This window comes from Triturus cristatus, chromosome 7 (genome assembly GCF_964204655.1).
Source record: "Triturus cristatus chromosome 7, aTriCri1.1, whole genome shotgun sequence".
NCBI classification, from domain to species: domain Eukaryota; kingdom Metazoa; phylum Chordata; class Amphibia; order Caudata; family Salamandridae; genus Triturus; species Triturus cristatus.
Window position 1 is genome coordinate 1,263,663,688 of NC_140590.1, and position 24,274 is coordinate 1,263,687,961.

General features: G+C 47.0%; 1 long non-coding RNA gene across 1 annotated transcript in view; it reads left to right on the forward strand.

The window, feature by feature from the left end:
- Positions 1–6,937, forward strand: part of LOC146811783 (uncharacterized) — a 49,795-nt gene extending 42,858 nt beyond the window's left edge. The window contains exon 2 of the long non-coding RNA XR_014965835.1: positions 6,286–6,937. This is a non-coding gene — a long non-coding RNA (uncharacterized LOC146811783). The remainder of the gene's footprint in view (positions 1–6,285) is intronic.
- Positions 6,938–24,274: the final 17,337 nt, after the last annotated feature.

A 24,274-nucleotide genomic window follows, 5' to 3' on the forward strand; every position in this document is an offset into this window, starting at 1 on the left:
GCCACAACAGCTGGTTCACGCAGCGTGCCCGCCCTGGCGATTACACCATGAAGGCGCCGAAGGTTTAACGCAGTGTTACGATGCGGAATAAAACCGGATTGATCCGGGTGGATCAGGTCTCCAAGTACCCTGATCAATCGGGCCGCAAGGATTTTAGCCAGAATCTTCGGCTCGGCGTTAAGGAGTGAGATAGGCCTATATGAGGCACACTTATCTCGGGGTTTACCATCTTTGTGTATAACAACAATTGTCGCCAGTCGCTGATCCAAGGGGAGGGTCCCACTCCCCCGCGCCTCCACGAACATGGCGCGCAGGTGAGGGGCAACCCTATCCGGAAACAGCTTATACAGGTCAATTGGCAAGCCATTCGGGCCCGAGGCCTTGCCCGAGTTCAGCGCGCGGATAGCTCCCGCCACCTCATCGACCGTCATGTCTCCATCCAGATCATCCCTATCTACGTCAGAAAGACAGGGCAAAGCGATATCACGCAAGAGGTCACGCGAGTCCTCGGGCGGCCTATCCGACACTGAGGCATAAACCATACGGAAATAGTCCGTGAAGCACTGTACAATCCTCTCAGGTTCCACAATCACCTCTCCCCCCTCTCCCGTCAACTCCGGCACTACTCTATTAACCCGTTCTTTTTTGTCCAGCCAAGCTAGGAGTTTCCCGGCCTTGTCACCAACATCATACAGGCGGCCCTGCTGTTCCCTACTGAGGGTCTTAGCGGCATTCGTCACCAGGTCCTTATACTCGGCTTGCTTCAAGCTCAGCTCATGCAGTGAGGCCTCTGTAACCTCCTCCTCTAGCGCTCCCTCCAAAGCCACGATCTCCTCCTCAACCTGCATAACCTCGCCATCTCTCCGCCGCTTGGCCGCCACTACAAGGGAGAGGGCCTCCCCTCGCAGCACGGTCTTAAATGCTTCCCACAGCGACACTGCCGAGTCCACGGATCCCTGATTGTCCTTGAAAAAATTATCAACTGCCTTCACCAGTGCGCTGCGCATCTTGGGGTCTCGGAAGTACCAAGGGTTAATAGGAGCCACCCTTCCCCCTCCCTCACGGCCGACATCCAGTCTGACCCACACTGGCGAATGGTCCGATATACCACGCGCCATGTGCCTGGCCTCGGACACCATTGAGGCGTGCGCAGCCAGAGTGAGCAGGTAATCAATCCTAGAGAGGCTACCATGCGCTCCGGAGTGGAAGGTGTATTGGCTCTGTGTGGGGTGCCGGAGCCTCCAGCAGTCTATCAGGCCAAGTGTGTCTAAAAAGTCTGGAAGCCACTTCTGAGCCCCCCCTGTGTCTCTGGGCGGGTATCTATCCAGCAGCCCAGAGCCGACAGCATTGAAATCACCCCCCACCACAAGCATACCCCCCGGGAGATCCAGCAAGGCCCTACCCAGATCTGTAAACGTGGAGGCCTGCAGGGCCGGCGGGACATAAACCGAAACTAAAACCAAAGTTCTTCCTTCCCACCGCCCCGCCACCGCCACAAACCTCCCCCTATCGTCAACAATGGTGGAGTCCACCTCAAATGGTAGCGAGGCTCTGACTAGGATGCCCACACCCCTGGACCCAGAGGAGAATCCCGAATGAGCTATGAATTTATAACCCTTCCTATTAAGAGCATAGCACGTGTTACCTATGAGGTGCGTCTCCTGCAGTAGGGCGACATCCGGCAATGACCGTTTCAAGAATTGCAAAACAATCCCGCGCTTAATGCGATCTCCCAAACCATTAACATTCCAGCTAATAACACTTAAACCCCTACCCCCCCTCCCCAAACGTAAGGAGGCCCACCCCACACCCGAAGAGCCACCATGGAACAGTCCTGAAAATAATCAATACGCCTTGCAGAAACGAACCCCCCAACAACAAACCCAAAATCCCAACTATCCCCCCACCCTGCACCCCTGCTGCAGCTTACAAAGCCCCCCCAACTTGCAGTGTGCCTGTCGCCCTACCAAACCCAAAATCTACAAAAAGTACCCTAAGGGAGGAAAGAGCTCCCCTCGTCCTCCCACAACCCTCCGTATTTACTGCATTCTGTTCAAGTCATTAGCTAGAGTCAAATCGAGTCAGTCCGGTTCCGAAGACATCAACCTTGTTCATCCCGGCCACTGTCCCCGTCTGCGGCAGTGCCCTCTCCCGTCCGCCGTCGGGGCAGAGCGTCCATTCATTCATCGGCCATGACAGGCGACTCAAAGAAGAATGTTCGGTCTTCGTACACCACACGTAGTCTGGCAGGGAAGAGCATGGCATATTTCAGTTCCCTCTCCCGAAGCCGCCTCTTCACCCCCAGGAAGCCCTGCCTCTGCCTCTGCACCTGCTGGGTGAAGTCAGGATAGAAATTCACCGACGCGTTCTGGAAGGGGACCGGGCCCGTCACCCTCGATGCTTGCAGGATAGCGTCCCGATCTCGAAAATGAAAGAGCCGGGCGACAATCGGCCTCGGTGGGGCTCCCACCTTGGGCCTACCACCCGGCACTCTATGGGCCCTTTCAACTGCGAAAAACTTCCCAAGACCCTTAGGCTGCAGATGGTTAAGCACCAAGTCCTCCACTAGCAGGTCTACAGAAGTCTCGTCCGAGGACTCCGGGACCCCGATAACGCGCACGTTGTTGCGCCTGGCCCGGCTCTCAAAGTCCTCCAGCCGACGGGCGGCGAGATCACTCTCGGTCCGCAACTTACGGACCTCGGTCTGTAGTTCCGAGACATCATCAGCGAGGCCCGTGGTCTTGAGGTCCAGGGTTTTAACTCGTTCATTTGTTTTGCCCAAATCCGCGCGGATCAGATTAACGTCCACCAAGATGGTATCCACTTTGTGCGCCAGGGCATCAAACTGTCTCCCAATCGAAGTCTGCAGCCCTTCGAGCGCGCCCATGACATCCTGGAGCGAGAGCTCCGGGGCCAAGGGTGAGGCAGTCTTCTGTGCATCCGGCGACTGGCTCGGTCCACCCGGTGACCCCTTCTGCTGGGCATAGCGGTCCATATTATTGGCCTGAGTATAGGCTCCCCGCCTGGTGGCCTTAGGCTTCAAACGATCCACCTCTGCTTTGCCCGACATGGTTGGCTCAAGCAGGTCGGTTCAAACAGGATGACCCTCTCTCAGCGAAAGGAGTCAGGAGTGCTCAGTCCTGCGATGGGCCGCCAGAGTGGCGTGCAGAGCGTCCAAATGATAATAAAGCAGCCGAGAGCTCTCCCTGGGCAGGGCAAACAAAGGGCGAGAAAGTGAAAGTGAAAGGATGGGGACCTCCGTCCGGTAGTTCACACCTCGCCTGGCCGCTGTTGTTCAATTAGAGGTCGGGCATCCTGCCAACTCTAGCCCCTGGCATCACTCGGAGATAGGCCTCAATCTTCCGCCATGCATAACTCCGGTTCCCGGTGGGCGATCCGACTGCGGGTAGCATCAATCGCCTCCCTGACAAGTCATCTGCACGATGCCATGCATGCAAACAGGATTAGAGACAGGATAGTCGACGGAGGGCACGAGGGTCTCGGGAGCTCAAAGCTCACGCGGCCATCTTGGTCAAGCGCTAGGCTCCTCCCATCTACATCAGGTTTTTCGATTCGTCTTAATATACTGGCAGACCTTAGTACTCGACAAGGGCAGCTTATACCCTGCCTTTGCCAATCTTAAATCTGCATTTGACCTTGTCTCACGTCATAAGCTATGGGTTGAACTACAGGAGCAGGGGATGGCCACTGAGCTACTCTCTCCTATTGCCCGTCTCCAAAAGAGAAATCTTGCACAAATACGTTGGGGAGCACAGGGGAACAAGACTGATCGCTTTCCAATTGAGAAGGGCGTACGACGGGGGTGTGTGTTGGTTCCCACTTTATTCTCACTTTTTATTAATGGCTTTGCTAAATTTTTATCCATCACTCCTACCGATGCCCCAGTTTTAGCAGGTAAAAAGATTCCTATGTTAATGTTTGCAGATGATACACTCATCATTTCCAAAACTCTCTGTGGATAGCAGAGAGCTCTGCGTCGTTTTGAAGAATTTTGCTCTCTGCAAGGCTTAATAATTGATGCCACAAAAACGAAGTTTATGACTTAATCAGCATAGGTTATTCAGGGGTAGCATGGTATTGGAAGGGTCACTCCTGAACAGGGAGACTGATTTATTTATTTAGGCATCACCCTTCAGAAGGAACTAAGGTTGAGGCCACATATTGACACTATGTCATTAAAACACCGGCAACTAGCTGGTGTCTTACTCAACAAATTTAAATCATCCTTTACTAAGCCTCTTAGCCCGGTGTTGCACATTTATAATGTAAAGGTGGTGAGCTCAGTTTTATATGGCGCAGGATTATGGGGCTTTGAGAAACCCAACCGGCTAGCTATATCAGAGAATAGACTCATTCGAATAATTACAAAGCACCCCAATTCTACCTTTGCAAAAGGATCGAGGCAAAGAATATAGAGCACACCAGAACTGGATACCTATGCAGAGGGACTTAAGGACATTATTGATGCTGATCATTTCCATAAAATTAGCTGGCTGCGTGACATCATAAACCTCTTGGCCAGAATGGGCCTGACTCACCTACGGGACACAACATCTAGCTCTCAGTTCCCATCGAGGGACCTAATCAAGGAGAGATTGTGGAAACTGATCGAACATGAAGCAATCAGTCGCACTGACAGTACCTCATTGACAGAGAACTTTTTGTCAAAAAAATCACACCCGAGATTTGAGCCTTTTTGGTACGCCATTACCGAGCCTTTTGACCGCAAACTGTATTTTCAATTTAGGGTGGGTAGCTTACCATTAAAATCTTTTATAGCCAAATGGGTTATCTCATGTGATAGCAAATGTCCCATCTGCACCAACCAAGAAGAAACCTACGAGCATATCCTGTTCGCCTGTCCTGCCTATTTCGTACCTAGGAAAGCTTGGTTAGCGCAGACATGCAGGAATATGGGCACAAGATCATGCAAAGTTGCCCTGAGAATTCTGCGTACTGACTCTTCACTCCGCTATGCAATTCCTGTAGCAAAGTTTCTAAAATGGATGTGGCTCATAAGATCTCAACTGCTGCCTGCAAATAATTGCCCATGGAAATGTATCTTCGGTAAAAGAGAAATTCCCTTTTAGCAATGACCTGTGGAGCTTAGCAACGGTTTTAGTGTTTGTCCAATGAAATGATAAATGTAACTGGTTACGCTCGCCAGTGCTAGATTTTATTGCACAATAATGCATTGAGATGGACTGATCCTATTCATTCTCATTTGCACATATTACTAGAATATTTCAAATTTTCTATTTTTTTGACATTTTATTTTCTACTTTTAACATTTTACTGTATTTGTATGTTTACGCTTTTATGACATGTATTGTCTAATAAAGCTTGTTTCAAATTCAAGGCATCATCCCTAGCCTTTTGAGCATTCCATGGAACTTGCCCCAGCTATCTGAAGCATAGGCTAGGGGCATACAAGCAGGATCATCTACTTTGGTCTAGCTCGCAGAACCTGCTATGTATCCCTCGAGTCAGGAAAGCACGGATTGGAGGTAGATCTTTCATGCTCAAAGCATCCATGATATGGAATGCCTTGCCCAATGCCCTCTGTCAGATTACCTCGGAAACGCAATTTAGGAAAACAGCTAAAACATGGCTTTTTAATCAAGATTAATCTCCCTGGACTCCTGTTTTACGGCAGGCTTTCCTACGCGCCACCTGTTGCTATAGCGCCGGGACACCTCCTCGGAGGTAGCTGTTCGCGCTCTATAAATGGCAGTATTATTATTATTATTATTGTTTGATTGATTGGCTAATGTGCATTTAGTACCAAATGTTGAATGTCACAATAGGTACCAGTTGCTAGCTAGCGTGGAATGCTCAACTAACAGGTCCTGTTCCCCAGTAATGGTCGATAAGGCTACACGATCCTGATGGAGCGGGTAAAATATTCTGTTTTATATACCCAATCCATTTATATAAGTTTATATTAAAAGGACTAAACGACTAATTTTAATGATTAATAGTGTGCTGTGATGAACTAACCAACCTTATTAATCAAGAGAATATATGTGGGAATGCATTAGCATGGCTAAAATAATAAGTGAACTAAGTTTGTACGCATATTAAAACGATAAGTGTTGCTTAGGCAGTGTTAATGTGAATTGCGCTTAAATAAACCAGCATTAACGGCTTTAAATGTTGCTTATGGCTAGATAAATACATACACATAAGGGTATTAGTAAGAGAATAACACTGTTTAAGTCATTTCTATGTATTAATTACGATTCTTGTGTTTCTTTATTTAAGTTGACCATTTCGGCCTACTAAAAGATGGCTGCCGACTGAATCCTTACTAAAGTACATGACTTCATTATTTGAGAAATGGAGAAAAGGCCTGAACTGATTTCTTCGTGTCCTCACCATGAACTAATGAACCAGGACCATGAAGAATACTCTGGGCGAGATGCCAATGTCCCTGAACACGGATGAAATGTTGCCATCTGGGAACCAAAAGCCACCTATTCACAATAGACTGTTACTTTCTTGACCTGGGAACAGCTTTTCCCATGCGCTTAGTTTATACATCATCCGTATGTGAACTTTTTTGAATGTTTCTTAAAGTATTGGGACGAGGCTGAATTCAGCCAACCAGAGGCCTGGAAATAAAGAAAATTATACTGTAATATGTAAATTTTAGTATAAATATTAGTAGTCCAGAGAGGGAAATTAGGTTACCACCCAAAGTGCTTGAGACCCACCCTGATCGATGCTACTCTATGCGGCACTCCATGCTGACAGCAGAGGACGGGACGATAGGACTCTGATTAATTTCTGAGGACCAGTTTCTGACTTAGAGAACGACAATTAGCCAGAATAGGTAATTATGACAAAAGATAATATTGCATTGTTAGGATTTAACCTACAAATTTAATTAGATAAAGAAAAATCATTGTTTGAAGAACTGTGTTGGGTGTTTATTTTCTTGTAATGTTTATTGATTAATATGAGAGTTCATCAAATTCTAAACAACTAAATGATCCAGTCAACCTCCGGATGGAGGAACTGTTAGGGTAATTAAAAGATGTGGTTTCCTCTATCCAAGTAAGAAACTGTAGTTCGGGATAATTTGAAAATCCCTCTGTAGGCACGGATAGCTTGATGAGAATGAATGTTGGTGTTATGGGCCCCACCAGAGTGTGATGTGTGAATGTGCGTGTGACTGTGAAATCATCCTGTCCGTGGAAGTAGAGGGAGATTTTGCGTTCTGAACTGCACCAGTATTTCTGGTAGCAAGATGATGGTTTTTATTGATTAGGTTTGATGATGTGTGTGTATAGATAGCTACCAGTATTTCTGGTAGCTAGAGATGGTTTTTATTGTTTTGGTTTGATGATTTTGGTATGTATATAGCTGATCGATTATTGATTGGTATTGATATATGTACTAACACTATATGTTGAAGTTGTATTGAGTTTTATGTTGTCTGTACGGCTTCCGGGAGGTAGGAAGTCGGGAATTGATGACAGTTCCGTAGTAGAGAAGAAGTAAGTGCTGCTCTCGGGAAAGACGGAATTGTGGTTGCCCGTAGGTACACGGGAGAAACGTGTGACAATTGAAGTCGCACGGCGCATTGTCTGGGTTCGATTCAGCAGCATCGCCGTGTGTTGCCATTAGTGATGTTTTCTGTGTGAGAAAAGTGTGAATGATAGCGAAGGGTTACCTGTGAAATTTTGGTCTTAGGTACCAGGAAACCAATTGGCATACCAATAACGCTTATCACTGAAAAGGTAGCAGGTGTTCTCTGAGCTTGCTAGAAGGACAAAGTAGAGGTAAGCGCTGCTTTGGTAATGTGTGTTATAATTCTGTAGTAGGACAGACTGTTCGCTGTTCTCGGGAAAGACAGGATTCTGTATGAATGAACTATATTTTCTTGCGTGAAAGTGTGTGAATGAAATAGCATTCGGGTTAATTGCGGAACTCTGGTTTTATTTCTCAGGAGCATTGCGTTTCCAACTATGTGTCTTAAATTCCAGAGAAAACAGTTAATTGATGCTTGATAGAAGGGTGAAGTAGAGGGATGCGCTACTTTGCCAACGGATGTAATAATTCTGTAGTAGGGCAGAGGTAAGCGCTGCTCTCGGGAAAACAGGATTCTCGTGGGAAAGGTCTTTTGCTATTCTGTGGTTAGCGGAGCAGACAATGGAGATGTTTGTACGTTGTAACTAACAAGTATTGTAAATTTGAAACAAAGTCTATCGCGTAGTTTTGTAAAGGAGGGGTAGACTGAAGACAGGAGTCAGGAGTAGGAGCCGCTGTAGCGACTGTAGACGTCAGGAGGACTGCGCTGGGATTGGACAGCTAGTCAGTGACGTAGACGCTCCAGGATTGGTGCGTTAGTGTGAGTCGCGCAGGGATTGGAAGTTGTGACAGCGACGTAGACGCTCCAGGATTGGTGCGTTAGTGTGAGTCGCGTAAGGATTGGAGATTGTGACAGTGACGTAGACGCGCCAGGATTGGTGCATGAGTAAGAGTCGCGCTACTATTGGATTAGAGATCGTACAGTGGTAGAAGAGACTAAAGAGTTCACAAAAGACAGGAAGATGTATTATCATTCACACGAGAAAAAGAAAAAGTCTGTGTTTAGTCAAATGAGAAATTGGTTTGTGAAGGACAAGGAGATTGTGACTAGGGAAGGACAGTTACTCCCTCCGGCAAAGACCCCCGCATCCTTCATGGTTGCGAAATATGGGTATCATACCTATATCTGGTTAGACAATTGGGCAAAGTATACAAAGGAAGACGGAGTTCTAGCATTTCCAGATGATGGGTCTTTTATTTTGGCAATATTAAGAAACTTGCGGGAGAAGATGATGAACTTAGATCCGCGACCTAGGCCTACGCAGTTCGAGGCATTGACAGAGTGGGAAGATGAGATGCATGAGCGAGAAAAACAAAGAAATGGCAGTAGGTATCGGTATATGTTCGGACGGCCAAACGACCGTGAAACTCATAGTGATCGAATGAGAAGATGGCGCGACGCTAGTATGACTGAAGGATTATTTCCCGTTAGAACAGAAGGAGAAAGTGGAGGAAGGAAATGCCTAGAAAAGAGAAATCATGTAGAAACCCGGAGGTATGGGGCTAATGAAACTGATGATGATGTCCTAGATGATATGTTTTACAAGAGCCCGCCTCCGTACAGACAGGAACCAGAAACGCCAACCTCAGGCACACCAGTGAGGGAGACTCTGAGAATCATTAAAACAGAAGTTATGACCCCAGAAGTGAAAAGAAGAAATTCACTTAAAGAAAAAGAAAATAGGGTCGAGAACGAAAATTCTAGAGAACTAGCAGAAACCACATTGGAACTGACAGAGAAAATAAGAGAATTGACGAAAAATCTAGAAGCAGTTACAGTCCCTGTGACCATAGGTCCTGTTATGCCTATTTTTGAGAAGCAGAAAAACAGTGAGCACGGACTAACAGTTCCATATGTGAACAAAGGGCAGGTAGAACAGCCCATAATGGGAGCAAAAGAGAGTTCCTGGGGACATACTATGGGTAGAAGGGAATTACATATGTCAAAGAACCAATTTTATTGTTCCGATACTGCTGAGAGAAGCAGAAGGGTAGAAGGATCGATATTAGAACCACAGAGACTGACAGAACCAGGGAATGCAGAGAAGTCAGTGAGCATAACTACTGAAGAATTGAATGACTGGCTTAAAAGTTTGCAGGATAAAGAAAAAGAATATCATACCATTGATGTAGCGAAATTAAGGATGGTGTTAGAAGAATTGATTGTAGGGACCATCCCCACAGAAAAGCTGAAAAATTACCAGGATGAGGAGTTATTATTCCTGTGTAAGAGCGTCACTTGGAGAGCAAAAAATTTACATGACAGATTAGCAGAGATAGCCAGTGAAATGGGAATTGACATGGACAAGGTAAAAGCTTTACAGAAGCCATACCGAGTGGATTTTACAGAAAAAGACATTGAGAATCTGAATGCTGCAGGAAGAATAGGGCAGATTAGGGACATAATCACAGTATTGAGGAAATGGGGAGATGTGGACAAATGGAGGAGCAGGTGGTATAGGAAGCGGGATCACACCTCAGACAGAACAAATCCAGCGTTTCCTGTGAGAGAGAAGGAGAAGGTGGTGATGGAGTTCCCTATGAGAGAGATTCCAGGAGGGGGATATGTGCATGTCCCATGGACCAGACAGGACATTTTGTCATTTACCAATGATTTCCCTCGATTACGGGAAAAGCCAGTCGAGTGGTACAGACAGGTAGACAGATTTGTGAAATTGTCAAAAGTGCTGTGGATTGACCTGAATAGTCTGTTTGATATAATAGTGCCAGCAGACTTGTGGGCCGAATGTAAGATAGTAATAGATTGGCCCACCAAAGAATACCCGAGAGATCCCAAAACAGGAGCACCAGACCCATAGGTAATGAAGAAATATGAACAGGTCATGGCATTCTTGAAAAACAAAGTGCCCCCCCAAGAAACAGCCTGGGTTAAAATAGATAGAACACATCAGGAAGCAAAGGAGTCAGTCCACGCCTATTATGAGAGGCTAATATTAGCCTTCAAACAGTTCAGTGGGGATGACAGTCTGGGAGAGAAGGACCTGAGTCATTTTGTGTACAGATTTGTGTATGGTCTGCGTCCCGAAATCGGGGACATGATCAAGCAGCACACCGTGGACTGGCAAAGCAAGAAAATAGATGAGATCCTGAGGCATGCAAAATACTTTAGTGATGAGATTGAAGCCAAGCTAAAAGAAAAGGCAATGTGGGCTCAAGTGAAAGTAGCAGAGAGACAGGAAGCTCAGCTGGTTGAACAGGCTAATAATCCAGGCATGAAACCAAGATTTGGCCCAGGAAAAGGGAAAGGTAATATTGAAGAAGCAAAGAAGAAATTTCCCTGTCACAATTGCGGAAGATTTGGACACTGGAAATCCGAGTGTAAATATCCACCAGGTACTAATGATGAAAATCCGTCATTAAATCCACAGGTGCAGTGTGAGGGGAGTGACCCACCGCCGCAACAGCAGAAGGCTGTTAATCTACAGAATCAGGTGCCAAAACCGCCCTTATTTACACTTTCAGCAAAATAATCTCTTACAAGAAATTATATATACACATAATTGCATTGAAGATCATTCTCCGACAAATCACAAATCATAAATATAACTTGTTGCTGATCACCTGTGAAAGTTAGTATATGGTACCTTAGGTACCTAGGGCATTGGTACTTCACAGGCCTACCAGGGGCTGCAGCATGTATCATGCCACCCCCTGGGAAGCATTCACAATCTGACACCACAGGCCTGCTACTGCAGCCTGTGTGAGGTAGTGTTAGCACTCCTCACTGAGGTATAGGTTCCTATATCTCACCATACACACACATATAAACCTATCAGTCACCCCTATGGTAGGCCCTATCAATCCCAAGGGCAGGGTGCTTGGTTTACTATGTGAGGGGGTGCTTCTGCCTGAGCAGGACCCCTCTGCAGCTGGCAGAGTCTATTCTCTGCTGCTGTTTGTGGATGCGGTTAAACCATATACTCTTAAGTGCATTATAACCTTGCGGTAAATGCTAACTTTGGAATGACTGCATCAAAACATGTCGTGTTTCCATGTCTTGGAATCCTACCCCCACACCAGTAACTGGTGTGGGAGTAGGATCCCACCCTTCTAGAGGGGACGACATGTACCCACTGTACTACACGGTAGAAATCATCTAGAGCCCTGGCATCACAAAATGGATGCCACCAGCACAGACACCGGGCTGCCCTCCTGCTGCTGACCGAAACTCGAAGTGGAGGGAGCCCAACAAAGGGTTTCCTGTCACAGGGAGGTGTCACCACCTCCCAGACAGGATTTAGTTTATTGGAGCTGGGTGGGTGCACTCTTAGAGTACTTTGAAGTCCTGCACTGGGGGAGCAGTAGGCTCCTCTGTGCATATGCCAGCTCAAACCGGTTCAGGGGCTACCTGCCCCTGCTCTGGCGCGAAACTGGACAAAGGGAAGTGGGTGTAACCACCCACTACCCTGACCCTCCTAGAGGAGTGGTCATAGAGCTAGTCTCTCCCATCTTTTGACTATAAGATACCAAAGCTTGCCAATGCAACTTAGATTACACCTGGACGATGCTCTACAAAGAAGAATCCTGGCCCTTCGACGTTCCACTATCTCTGGAAGACTGAAGAATCTCCCTTGGAGTCAAGGAGTGACTCCCCTGCTTGGCAGGCACCAAAACTCTTTTACAACGGTTGCAAACTTTACCGCTCCCGCCGGAGCCCGAAGTCCCTGCGTCCCCTGAAGTGGATTTCCTGACCTCTCGACGGCCATTTTAAGCCCCCAGCGAAGCTGTGGCATCTGGACCCCACGAGTGACGAGGAACAGCAATACCAGGGAACCGTGCACTGATTTCAAGTGCAAGCCCTAATCTACGTCCAACGAAAGTGTGCTTTGGACCATTTATTGTCCAAGTCCCTAGCAGGTCTAGTACCGAAATTCAGTGGCCTACCCTGTCCCAAGTGACCGTGGGCTGTTGTTAAATTTTTCCTGCAAAGGCTTCTTCGCGGTTGCTTGCCTGTTGGTTAGTAACTCACCTGAAGACTTCCACATCAACTTCAAGGGCTCGCCTGGTTGCTCTGGGCCTGCCCTCACTTACCCTCGCTGGGTAAGTCCATCAGACCTTGCTGGTCTGCACCATTGCCAATCTTCTCTCCACACGAGACTTGCGGTTGCCAAGGCTTGTTGGCTCCAATCCGGGTGTCGACACCGTCGACAGCTGCAGACGTTGTGGGACCTCCCGAATCCAGCTGCTGGTCATCGTCGAACCTTCCTGGACCTCGTGAGCGAAGAGACAAAACACCATCAACAACCTGAAGAGACGCGACAGCTGTGGTCATCCATCTTGCTGGCCACCGGTCACTGGCAAGTGACTCTGAACTCTGTCCCCTCAATTTCTAGGTCTTCTGCAACTCCAATCCATCTTTGGATTCGAACGGACACCTCTCCAGTCGTCACAAGCAGCAAGTCTTCAGTGTTCTCCATTGAAAACAGCATCGCGACCCGACACCAAAGGACACCTATGCACCCGGCTTCCCTGGGTGAGGTAACTCGTGCACTCCGGTGCCCAAGTGTGTGTTGGCTCTCGAAATACTTACCCTGTAAGTTGCTTGCCTGTTGACTTTTTCGAAGTGCCCTAAAACTGTAATTTACAAACCGCGACATTTGCCATTGAAACGTATTGAAAACCCGCGTGTGTGTTTAGACACTGCACGCGTCTCCTGTGGGCTGGCTACTTACCTGCTAACACTGCAGAAGTGAAGCCCAAGTGATTCCCAAGGCCCTAGGCCTCTTCATTTTGCAAGTCGAGTTTGTTACACCATTGTTTTAGTATATGGTCTGGTACGCCCCTAGGGCTACAGCCATATTTGTACTTAATTTATTGAGAACTGTTGATCTTTTGAATGTTTACCTGGCTCTAATCTCATAAAGAGATTAGTAGAGTATATTTAGAAATAAATACATATATATTTGATATATATACCTGTGTGGTGTCTTTTCATTTGGTAATTCAAGAGATTATAAGGTAAAACAAGCTGCTTTACATTCCTCAGAGACTTAGCCTGAAGGCTGCTCTCCACAGCTACCACTAGGATAGCTTTCTTTGAAGGTTGTCTTAAACCTATCTACCACAAGAGTCGAATTGGACTGGTGCAAGGTGGCCACTATAACTAGTGACCAGCATATGCCAGGCCAACTTCTCACAGGCACTGCATTCTACGACACTCTACTCTGCAAGAGTGCACTCTCCAACACTGAACTCAATGCCACTCTACTAAGCCCCACTACACTCTATGCCACTGCATGCTACACCGCTCTATACTATTGCGCTCTGTCACTGCACTCTACACCACTCTATTCTCCTCTGTACTACTCTGCACCACTCTACTCTGCGCCAATCTACTGCACTCTACAGCCCTACAGCCAATTTCAGCCAGCTGGGCGTAGGGGGTGGGGTCGCGATGGAGGAAGGGAGCAAAATAAACATTTTTTCTTTTAACTCACTTACCTTGCCGCCGCCGGGTCCTGCGTCTCTGCTCCTGCTATCCTGCTTCCATCTTCAGGAACAGGAAGCTGGCAGCCAGGCCCCCTCCTCTTAGCCAATCACAACTCTGCAATGCAGTATTGTGATTGCCAGGGACTGGAGGGTGGACATGTTCTCCATGCAGGCTGTAATGCAAACTGCATGGAGGAGTGGGAAAGTGTGCATGACTGGTTTGGGCGGCCCGAGAGGGCCGACCAAACAGTCATTGCGTAGTTAGGAGCGGGCAAACCACTCCTCCCCTGCCCCGCTCCAAGAGCAGAGCAGCCCCACCCGCCTGCAAAGGAAACATAAAATGATAATAACTGAAAGTTCTTATCATTTTAAGTTCTTGCTTCTAGCACTGCTTGAAAGCAGTGCGGCCACGCTCCTCCGCCATTGCGGAGGAGCCGCCACTGTCTACAACCCTCTACTCTGCAAGACTGCAGTCTATGTCACTGAACTCAACACCACTCTACTGTACACCACTGCACTCTATGCCACTACACACTATGTCACTCTGCACTATTGCGCTCTACATCACTCCACTCTATGCTACTCTTTTCTACTCTGCACCACTGTACAAAATGCCGCTGTTCCCTGCACTACTCTGCCCTGCATCACTCTACTCTATGCCACTGCACTCAATGCCACTGCATTCTATGCCACTGCACCACTCAGCATCGCCACTACACTCTGATCACTCTGCGACACTTTAATATATTCTGCACAACTGCACTCTACACAACTCTATTCAATGCCACTGCACTCTACATCACTCAACTCTACACCTCTGCACTCTACCCTGCACCACTCCACTCTACCCTACTTCACTCGACTCTGAAACAATCTACTCTACGCCACTGCAATCTACTCTGCGCTATTCTACACCACTGAACTCCTAGCCACTTAACTCTATTACTGCAATCTACACCACTTTACTCAATACCAATGCACCCAAAAATGGTGTGACCTAAATATGTAACAGTACCCAATATGAAATTGCACTTCTCTCTTTTAACCGTTAGTCCACACCCTTGCAAGTTCAGCAGCACTTGTTCTAAAATGTTATCTTGATCAATCTTATCTTTGCTGTAAACAAGGATATCATCTTGAAAAAATAAAATCTGTTCCACTCCCTCAAGCTAAAAATAAGCTGCCACCGATAGCAATCCAAAAGACAATTGGGCACATGCATCAAGGTAGGATTTTGCGAGTCCTTAATTGCGATTATTAAGGAATCGCAATTAAGGACTCGCAAAAGCCTATGCATGTAGGAATCTCTATAAAAATAGCGATTCCTATACATTCCTTAATTGCGACTCGCAAATTGTGAGTCGCCATTAAGAAGTGGCTTCCCATTCATTCCTACGGGCCTCCGGGCCCATAGAAATGAATGGGAAATTGCATGCGCAATTTGCGAGTACCAATTGGTACTTGCAAATTGTGCATGCAATTTCAAGGGTGCAAGGGTGTCAAAAGCACACCCTGTTGCACCCCTGAAATTGTACTGTGCACCCATGTTGCGCACACTCATGCCCCAAGGGCATGTGTGTTTGTGACATGAAACTTTGAAAAATGCACTTTAGTGCATTTTTCAAAGTTTTAGCAAATTACGTTTTGTTTTATTTTACAGTAATTTGCGTCCCCAAATAGCGAAATAGCTATTTTAAAGTGCTTTTTGCATTGCATTTAAGGAATCGCAATGTGCGATTCCTTAAATGCAATCGCAATTTGGGAAATCGCAAAAAACTTGCGATTACCGAAATTGTTTCATGCATCGCAAAAGCCCATTTTCCGATCGCAAACGGCCGATTTTTGCAAATCGCACCGTTTGCGATCGCAAAAAGCTTTGATGCATGTGCCCCAATATGAATAAAATGGAAAGTACCAGGCGCAGTAACAATGATGTTCAATGCCTCAAATCCTCATGCAAAAACCAAAGGAAATGATGGACGGAGTGTTGAACATTGCAAGCACTCACCCCCAGTCAACTGATCTGGGTTTAATCCATCACCGTTCTTTAGCCCACTCTGCCACCCCAGTTCAGACATGGCCATATGCAAATCAGTCTGACCCTGTGCCTCATGGGAACAGTCCAGCCCGAACTGCCAAGCCATGTTTTCCTTGGACCGGAAACAAGCTTCCTAGGACCGGTTTCTGGCATTTCAGCCGTCTTCAGCCAGGCTTGCTTGAATCCAGTGGCAAAATGAGCAAGGGACTCACGTCTGAGCATACCCTGCCAACTTATGGCGAGCAAAGCAAAAACCAAAGGAAATGATGGACGGAGTGTTGAACATTGCAAGCACTCACCCCCAGTCAACTGATCTGGGTTTAATCCATCACCGTTCTTTAGCCCACTCTGCCACCCCAGTTCAGACATGGCCATATGCAAATCAGTCAGACCCTGTGCCTCATGGGAACAGTCCAGCCCGAACTGCCAAGCCATGTCTTCCCTGGACCGGAAACAAGCTTCCTAGGACTGGTTTCTGGCATTTCAGCTGTCTTCAGCCAGGCTTGCTTGAATCCAGTGGCAAAGTGAGCAAGGAACTCACGTCTGAGCATACCCTGCCAACTTATGGCGAGCAAAGCAAAAACCAAAGGAAATGATGGACAGAGTGTTGAACATTGCAAGCACTCACCCCCAGTCAACTGATATGGGTTTAATCCATCACCGTTCTTTAGCCCACTCTGCCACCCCAGTTCAGACATGGCCATATGAAAATCAGTCTGACCCTGTGCCTCATGGGAACAGTTCAGCCCGAACTGCCAAGCCATGTCTTCCCTGGACCGGAAACAAGCTTCCTAGGACCGGTTTATGGCATTTCAGCCGTCTTCAGCCAGGCTTGCTTGAATCCAGTGGCAAAGTGAGCAAGGGACTCACGTCTGAGCATACCCTGCCAACTTATGGCGAGCAAAGCAAAAACCAAAGGAAATGATGGATGGAGTGTTGAACATTGCAAGCACTCACCCCCAGTTGCTTGGCAGTTCGGGCTGGACTGTTCCCATGAGGTACAGGGTCAGACTGATTTGCATATGGCCATGTCTGAACTGGGGTGGCAGAGTGGGCTAAAGAACGTGATGGATCAAACCCAGATCTGTTGACTGGGTGTGAGTGTTTGATTGGTTCTGATGCTCCGTCCATCACCACCCCCTTTTGTACTGCTTTGTTCGCCATAAGTTGGCAGGTATGCTCAGACGTGAGTCCCTTGCTCACTTTGCCACTGGATTCAAGCAAGCCTGGCTGAAGACGGCTGAAATGCCAGAAACCGGTCCTAGGAAGCCTGTTTCCGGTCCAGGGAAGGCATTGCTTGGCAGTTCGGGCTGGACTGTTCCCTTGAGGCACAGGGTCAGACTGATTTGCATACGGCCATGTCTGAACTGGTGTGGCAGAGTGGGCTAAAGAACGGTGATGGATCAAACCCAGATCTGTTGACTGGGTGTGAGTGTTTGATTGGTTCTGATGCTCCGTCCATCACCACCCCCTTTTGTACCGCTTTGTTCGCCATAAGTTGGCAGGGTATGCTCAGACGTGAGCCCCTTGCTCACTTTGCCACTGGATTCAAGCAAGCCTGGCTGAAGACGGCCGAAATGCCAGAAACCGGTCCTAGGAAGCTTGTTTCCGGTCCAGGGAAGGCATTGCTTGGCAGTTCGGGCTGGACTGTTCCCATGAGGCACAGGGTCAGACTGATTTGCATATGGCCATGTCTGAACTGGGGTGGCAGAGTGGGCTACAGAACGGTGATGGATCAAACCCAGATCTGTTGACTGGGTGTGAGTGTTTGATTGGTTCTGATGCTCCGTCCATCACCACCCCCTTTTGTACCGCTCAAATCCTCATGCAGCAGCACCTGATGGTGCCCAGAAGATAGGTCCATACAATGAACATGTGAACCCCCTTCAGTAGTGAGAGTTGCTCCACAGTGATGGGGAGAGGTTGGCTGCGTAGAGGGAGACTCAGAGTCAGTCAAACATTGACGTCTTTCCCACCAATGGTAACTATACACTCTGGCATTCTTATGACACCTTTGTCACAATCAGATACTGTACCAGAAACATCTCTTACTTTAAAAATAACTTGATGTGAACCATTTGGTAAGTCCTGTACTTGCTGAACATCATCTGGACCAATAGTCCCTTTTCCCATCTGGACCCTGCATCCTCTCGCACTATGATGCTTGTCACATTTCCTGCAAGTGGACAACCTGGCATAACAGTTAAGGCTATTAGAATTGTGGTTGAAACTACCACAACAGTAACACCTAATTTTCCCAGTCACTTGTTTGAGCACATCAGAGCTAAAAAAAAAATTACTTTGGACAGGTCTTGACGGAATTTGTCACCCACTCTAGCTATCTCTGACACTTTCGATTCATCATTTCTCATCTCCTTGACTTATCCAAAGGTATGTTCAATGCTCTCAATAATGAAAATATCTTCTTTCAAATTCGGATTTTTTTGCCAAGAGTTTTTCCTTGTACCAAATACCAACTGGTCTCTGATTGGCGAGTCTGTAAGGTCTCCAAATTCACTTGTCCCTGCCAAGTTCTTTAGGGTGGCCACGCCTTGGCCAATAGAGATCTCATCCAAACTCTCATATATATTCCTCTCTTCAATTCCTAAAGTATGTAGTAAAATCCCTTTAGCTTCCTCATAGGGGAAACTTTCTCTCCACCAATGGCAATTAAGTAGGAATCAAACAATTTATTTCACTTTTTACAAGTCAACAATGGTTCTCCTGCTTCGGATATGAAAGCTGTAGGTCGTGACATGCTTGCAGCAGCCATCAGCCCAGGGAAAACAATTAACGGACACAACAAGCTAAATAGAACTAGCCAAAACAATAAACTAAAACAGCAAGTTAATACAATAAAGAGCTGTGATCCACATGCGTACAGACATGAAACTGTGACACTGATCCAAAAAATATAACGCTGCTAACAGTACACTGTGAGAAAGAAATGTCAGTCAAAATGAATGAATATGTAAATGACCAGGCCAATATTAGTCAACACCAAATGGAACAAAAGCCTTCATTGTGAGAAAAGAAACTGCACAATTCCTTATACAAAATGTACATAATCCAGTGACTTCTGACATGTGTTCAAAAGTTCCATAGAATAAACTTTTTCTCACCTGAGGCAGTAATTAACAAAGTGAGATTTCTGTCCCACTGTCTCTGCTGAGGACGTGGACGGGGATGTGGCTATTTCATAAAACACTGTCCTAATACGGTGGCATAAAAGGTCACACTTGGAAATCAGTTCAAAAGTCTCAAGCACGACACAAGCAATCAGGGGGTTGTACCCACAAGAAATGACACCGAGGCTATTCCCTTCCACACTGATCTAAAATGGCGGAACGTAGAGTCACGTATGCGCCAGGTAAAAGATGACGACACCCAAGCATTATGTGTTATGCTCACGGAGTGCAGAATGTGCTCACCCAAAGTCTTGTTCTATGCTCATGGAATAAAGATTCCAAATGCAACAGCTCAAGGACTCATCAACGTCTTTTCCCAACAAACAATCTTTCTTTGAAGAGAAAAAATAATAGTCAAAAGGTGCCCAATGCCACAATCAAAGGAGCTCACTACTTCAGTAACCAGCTCTTTCCATCTGCCACAAAACAAACTCGTCTCTGGGGTGATGATGGACAATCCTGCTCCCAGCACAGGCTTTTTGTGGCCATGTGATGTGTTCAACAATCCAGGAATCACATGTTGAAGAGGTTTGTGCTTCGTGTGGAGGCATTTAAGTCTCAGTTGTACATCGCCAACTGTCCACACAGCTCTCCTTCTGCATCCTTCTCTGCCACCCACTCCCCGCATTCCAGAATGGAACCCACAGTTGTTACATAACTTCTCATAAATCAGATCAAACCATAACACAGGACCATATCAGCTGAGGCCAGGAAGTGGGTAAGGGGGTGACACGATGGTGATAAGTACGCCCTTGTTTGACAGGCCCTTCAACCTATCCATAACCAAAGAGAGAAAGAAATGAACAAGAAGGAAGAAAATGAAACTGGTAAATGCACCCATAACACGTCCAATGTCCATAACCCAGGCTAGAAGGCAAACAGTAGCTAGCGTCCAAACATTGTAAGCAAGGATACGGTACGGCAACCATAAAGTCGCCTGTGCTTTCTATCTGGGGAAGGCGGGTGTTATCCATGGCGTCGCAGCCATTCATGAGCTCCATGCAGACCCTCTCCAACACCACTTTGCTGCATGAGCAGGTATCTGCTCCAGTCTGTGCATAAAAGAACAAGAACTGTTGCAAATGAATGCCCACAGTGGAGCAAGCCAGAGTATCATGTGATCTTGTCCGAAGATCTGACGGTCAGGGACGGCCGATCGCCCCCCTCAGTTTCAGATTTGTCAGAGTTCATTTCGTTAGGTAGTGTCATGTCGCCCTGCTCTGATTCGTCTGTCCCTGATGAATGGTGTTTTGGTGCTACAGCCCGTGCCCATTCTTCAGCCGCCTATTCTTTCATGGGTCCCCATTTGGACTGCTTAGACCTCTGCCATCTGGTTCTCTGCTTGGTCCATCTGTCAATTTTGCCTTATCCTCCTGTGGTTTCTTCGATTGCAGCCATTGCTAGGCATCTTGCAAGTTAATGAAGAAAAGAGTCATTCTTGATTCCCACATACGAGCTACACGGATGTTGCACCTCCAGTGTGTAGTCGGGAAATATTTTGACCAGAGTACCATTAAGCTGCCAAGGACCATACGCTCTTGAGTTAGAGGACGAGGTCACGATCGTGGTATTTAAAGGGGCAAGCTACCACTGATTATGAAGGCGTGCCCAGGGGAGGTGGGTGTCTCTGGACCCGGTGTACTCTTTCAGTACAGGACTGTATCTAGGAGCCACTTCTCCGATTTTTTGGGCAGCCCTATGATTTTTATATTGTTATGGCTTGATCACCCTTCACATTTCATCTTGAGTCTTGAGGATACAGGTTTCATCCTTGAGGGCTGTCGACTGAGAATGGAGCACATGGACAGTTGGGCATATCGTTGAGAGAGTAGACTCGGCACTGTCCACTCGGTCTACCAGCTTCCTGTGATCAGCCCATAGGAGGCCGACATTCAGGGCTACCACGAGTATCTTTATCTCCAAAGGGGTTTTAGATCACAAATGGACCGCAGTATCTGGTCAAACTCGCTTGTATGTTCCTCCAGACTTGAGCTGACCTGCATCAAAGGGTTCATATTGTTGGGAGGCTTAGTTGTGGTGGAAAAGAAACCTTTAGACATCTCTAGTCTAGCAGTTTTGGGTTTCGCCATCATTTCATCGGGATGGGACAAGCTGCAGGAATCAGGGCCTCATGGCAACAAAGGTCGCCAGCGTGCCCAGCGGATGTGGGACAGTCAGCACAGCACCATGTCTCCAGTGTCCCCCAACAACAGTCTAACACAGTGCGCCCAGGGATAGGCCAGCATATAGTCCTGTTGTTGTGTGTACTAGTGGCCACAGTGTGTTAAATCTGATGGTCAACCTCCCCATGGCAGAGTAGTAACTCTCTGGGGTATTGTTGATATTGTTGATCTCCTCTGGTCGATGCCACCCTCATGGGGGGTGGGGGGTTTGGTGGGTTGTCTGCACTTCTGCATCTCCCAGTCTCTGAATCTGTCACTCAACCATGGCGATGCAGGTAGAGGCCCGGGGGACTGAGGGGCCTGTCCTCCGCTGTTTCGTTGTAGTTGCAACAATTCTGGGGGTCTGGAGAGAGTCTCCATACTAGAAGTGCCATCTTGCAGCCCAACAATAGTGTCAAATGCAGTCCATTCACTGCAGCAGGCCCCTTCCCAGATCAGCAGCACCCCCATCTACGTCGTCAAAGGTCCCGCAGCCCCGTCTTGTACAGCAGGCAGATCCAGATCACCACACCCAGGCCTCTGTTGGCTGCCCAGGGCTCATGATCTCCCATCTCTCTATCCCTCATGTCCTCTGACCTAAGAGAGACAAGCATTAAAAATGCAATAGGTCTCGCCTTTAATTAAGTTAAAGCCATTTGCTATACAATACCATTAGCAAAGCAAATGGCTTTAACTTAATCAAAGGCGAGACCTATTGCATTTTCAATGCTTGTTTTGGGCAGCTGATGTAGCTCAACTTAGTTCCCTGAGTGTTGCCAGAGAACATTTTGTTACAGCAGGAGCATCTGTATGGAAGCAGAGTACCGTAACGAGGAGCAGAGGGGATGTATATACAGATAACGGAGCGGGGCGGGAGCGGCACATTGCTGGGGTGTTTAAAGGGATTTATTTTGAATGAGGTTGAGAATGTAAATTCAATGTAACTAACACGGGAACCGAGTAAATTCACTGTACTTCAGAATTTACATGAATTATATGTACATGATGTACTATGGTCTAATTTCCATAGCTAATAGGTCTTGCCCCTGGGACTTTATAAGTGTTCAGCCAAGCAGCACAGTCTCCTGACATCAAAGTATATGGTAAATTATTCATCATATCCTGGCCCTATTACTTTCAGCCATTAATTGAAGTCCTTTGACAGTGTTGGCATGTGTAGTCTATGGCACTGGTTTCCTGCCATTTATTAAAGTAATTAAAGACCCCAAACTGACTAGAATACCCAGTTTAAGGTAAAATATACGTTTTCTATCAGTCATTAACGCCCTTTTACAGTTTTGGCATTTGCAATGAATGGCATGGGTGGCCTTCATATGGCCATGCCCATTACAATGCGAGTCACATAGCCTCTATGGCACAGATGTGCTAGTGCTGCACGCTATTTGATGCCCGCAGACTGCCCAGTACATGGCAGCTAAGCCCATTAATTACCACTGACGGTGATGCCCTTGGCACAGAACTACAGTTGCTAATCCCAGCTATGTTGACAAAGGTGGGGGGGGGGGTGGGAGGGCTGGAAATGCTGCACCCATCCTCCACTCGCTGCCTCAGTCGAGCACAGCCCAGTGTTCAAAGACTGTGTGTGCACGGCAGGCAGAGTAGACACGAAGAGCAGGGCGCGCAGGCGTATTCAAAGAGAGGGCGAGTCCTGCACTACTCAGGGCCAGATTGTGGCAGATCGATAGTTAAAGTGATATAAGTAAAACAAGGAAGAGGGCTAGATAGACAGAGACAGATCAATAGAGGCGATAGGTAGACACACAGACAGATATGGGTACCACAGAAGTTGAGTGGTAAAGGTGGGGATACATAAACACACATTTATAAGACTGAAAGGCACCAATAACATCCAGACTTTTATTCTTATATTATGAGTGGGTGGTACAAGTAAACAGATGGAATCGAGATACAGTCACAGAGCTAGGAAGAGAGTGGAGGTTCAGAAAGGGGTGTGAGAGGTGGAGCGTAGGAGGTAGAGAGCTCGATAAACACATAGATAACTAGAGACACAGATAGGGCATAAATAGCTAGGCAGTCAGATAGCGACAAGTGGATTCTTGCACCACAGGGCTCCCCTTCCTCTCCTCAGCCGTGCACCACGCCCAGTGCCCATATAAAACTTAACAGCTTCCTTTACTGCCACCCTAATCCACTTTTACCGTCTTCCCTGTGCCCTTCATTCCTGAGGATGCAGTTGTTTATCTCCCAGATCAGTTCCTTTTGGCCTCTTCTCTCGGGCACATTTTATTGTGGTTTCTGCCTCCCTAAAACCTTTCTTTAATAACATTTTCTGAGAGTGGAAATCGAGAGGTCTCAGTGTCAAGAGAAGTCCGTCACAGAGGGACGGTAAGGTGCGCATGAAGTGTGTCTCGTGTTAACCAGGGCATGCGGTGTACAGAATGAACAGTGTGTCAGAGACAGGCAGTCCCACCCAAACATGAAATGGAATCGGGCATATCTTTTATTGGCTGAAAGTTAGTGTATCAAGGCGCTTTGAACATACGTGAAGCACAATCACAGGCCCAAAAGGTAAAAGGAACGTGTCCTTTGCTTGGGAATATCACGCATTTTGGGTCTGTATTTGTTTTATATTTCCCTTATGTCTTAAGCCACCATGAAGCTGTTTGAAATCACAGTACATTGTTCCTGCGACAATGTGTTTACGAGTTGGCTGTACATTCAGATGTAGGAAAGTGACATTTTGACAGCTAAGCATCGTCAACTTTAAAACACAAGGACACTGGCAGCTGCACATTTATAATCTCAAGTCAGAATACACAATGCTCTAAGTCCGGTTT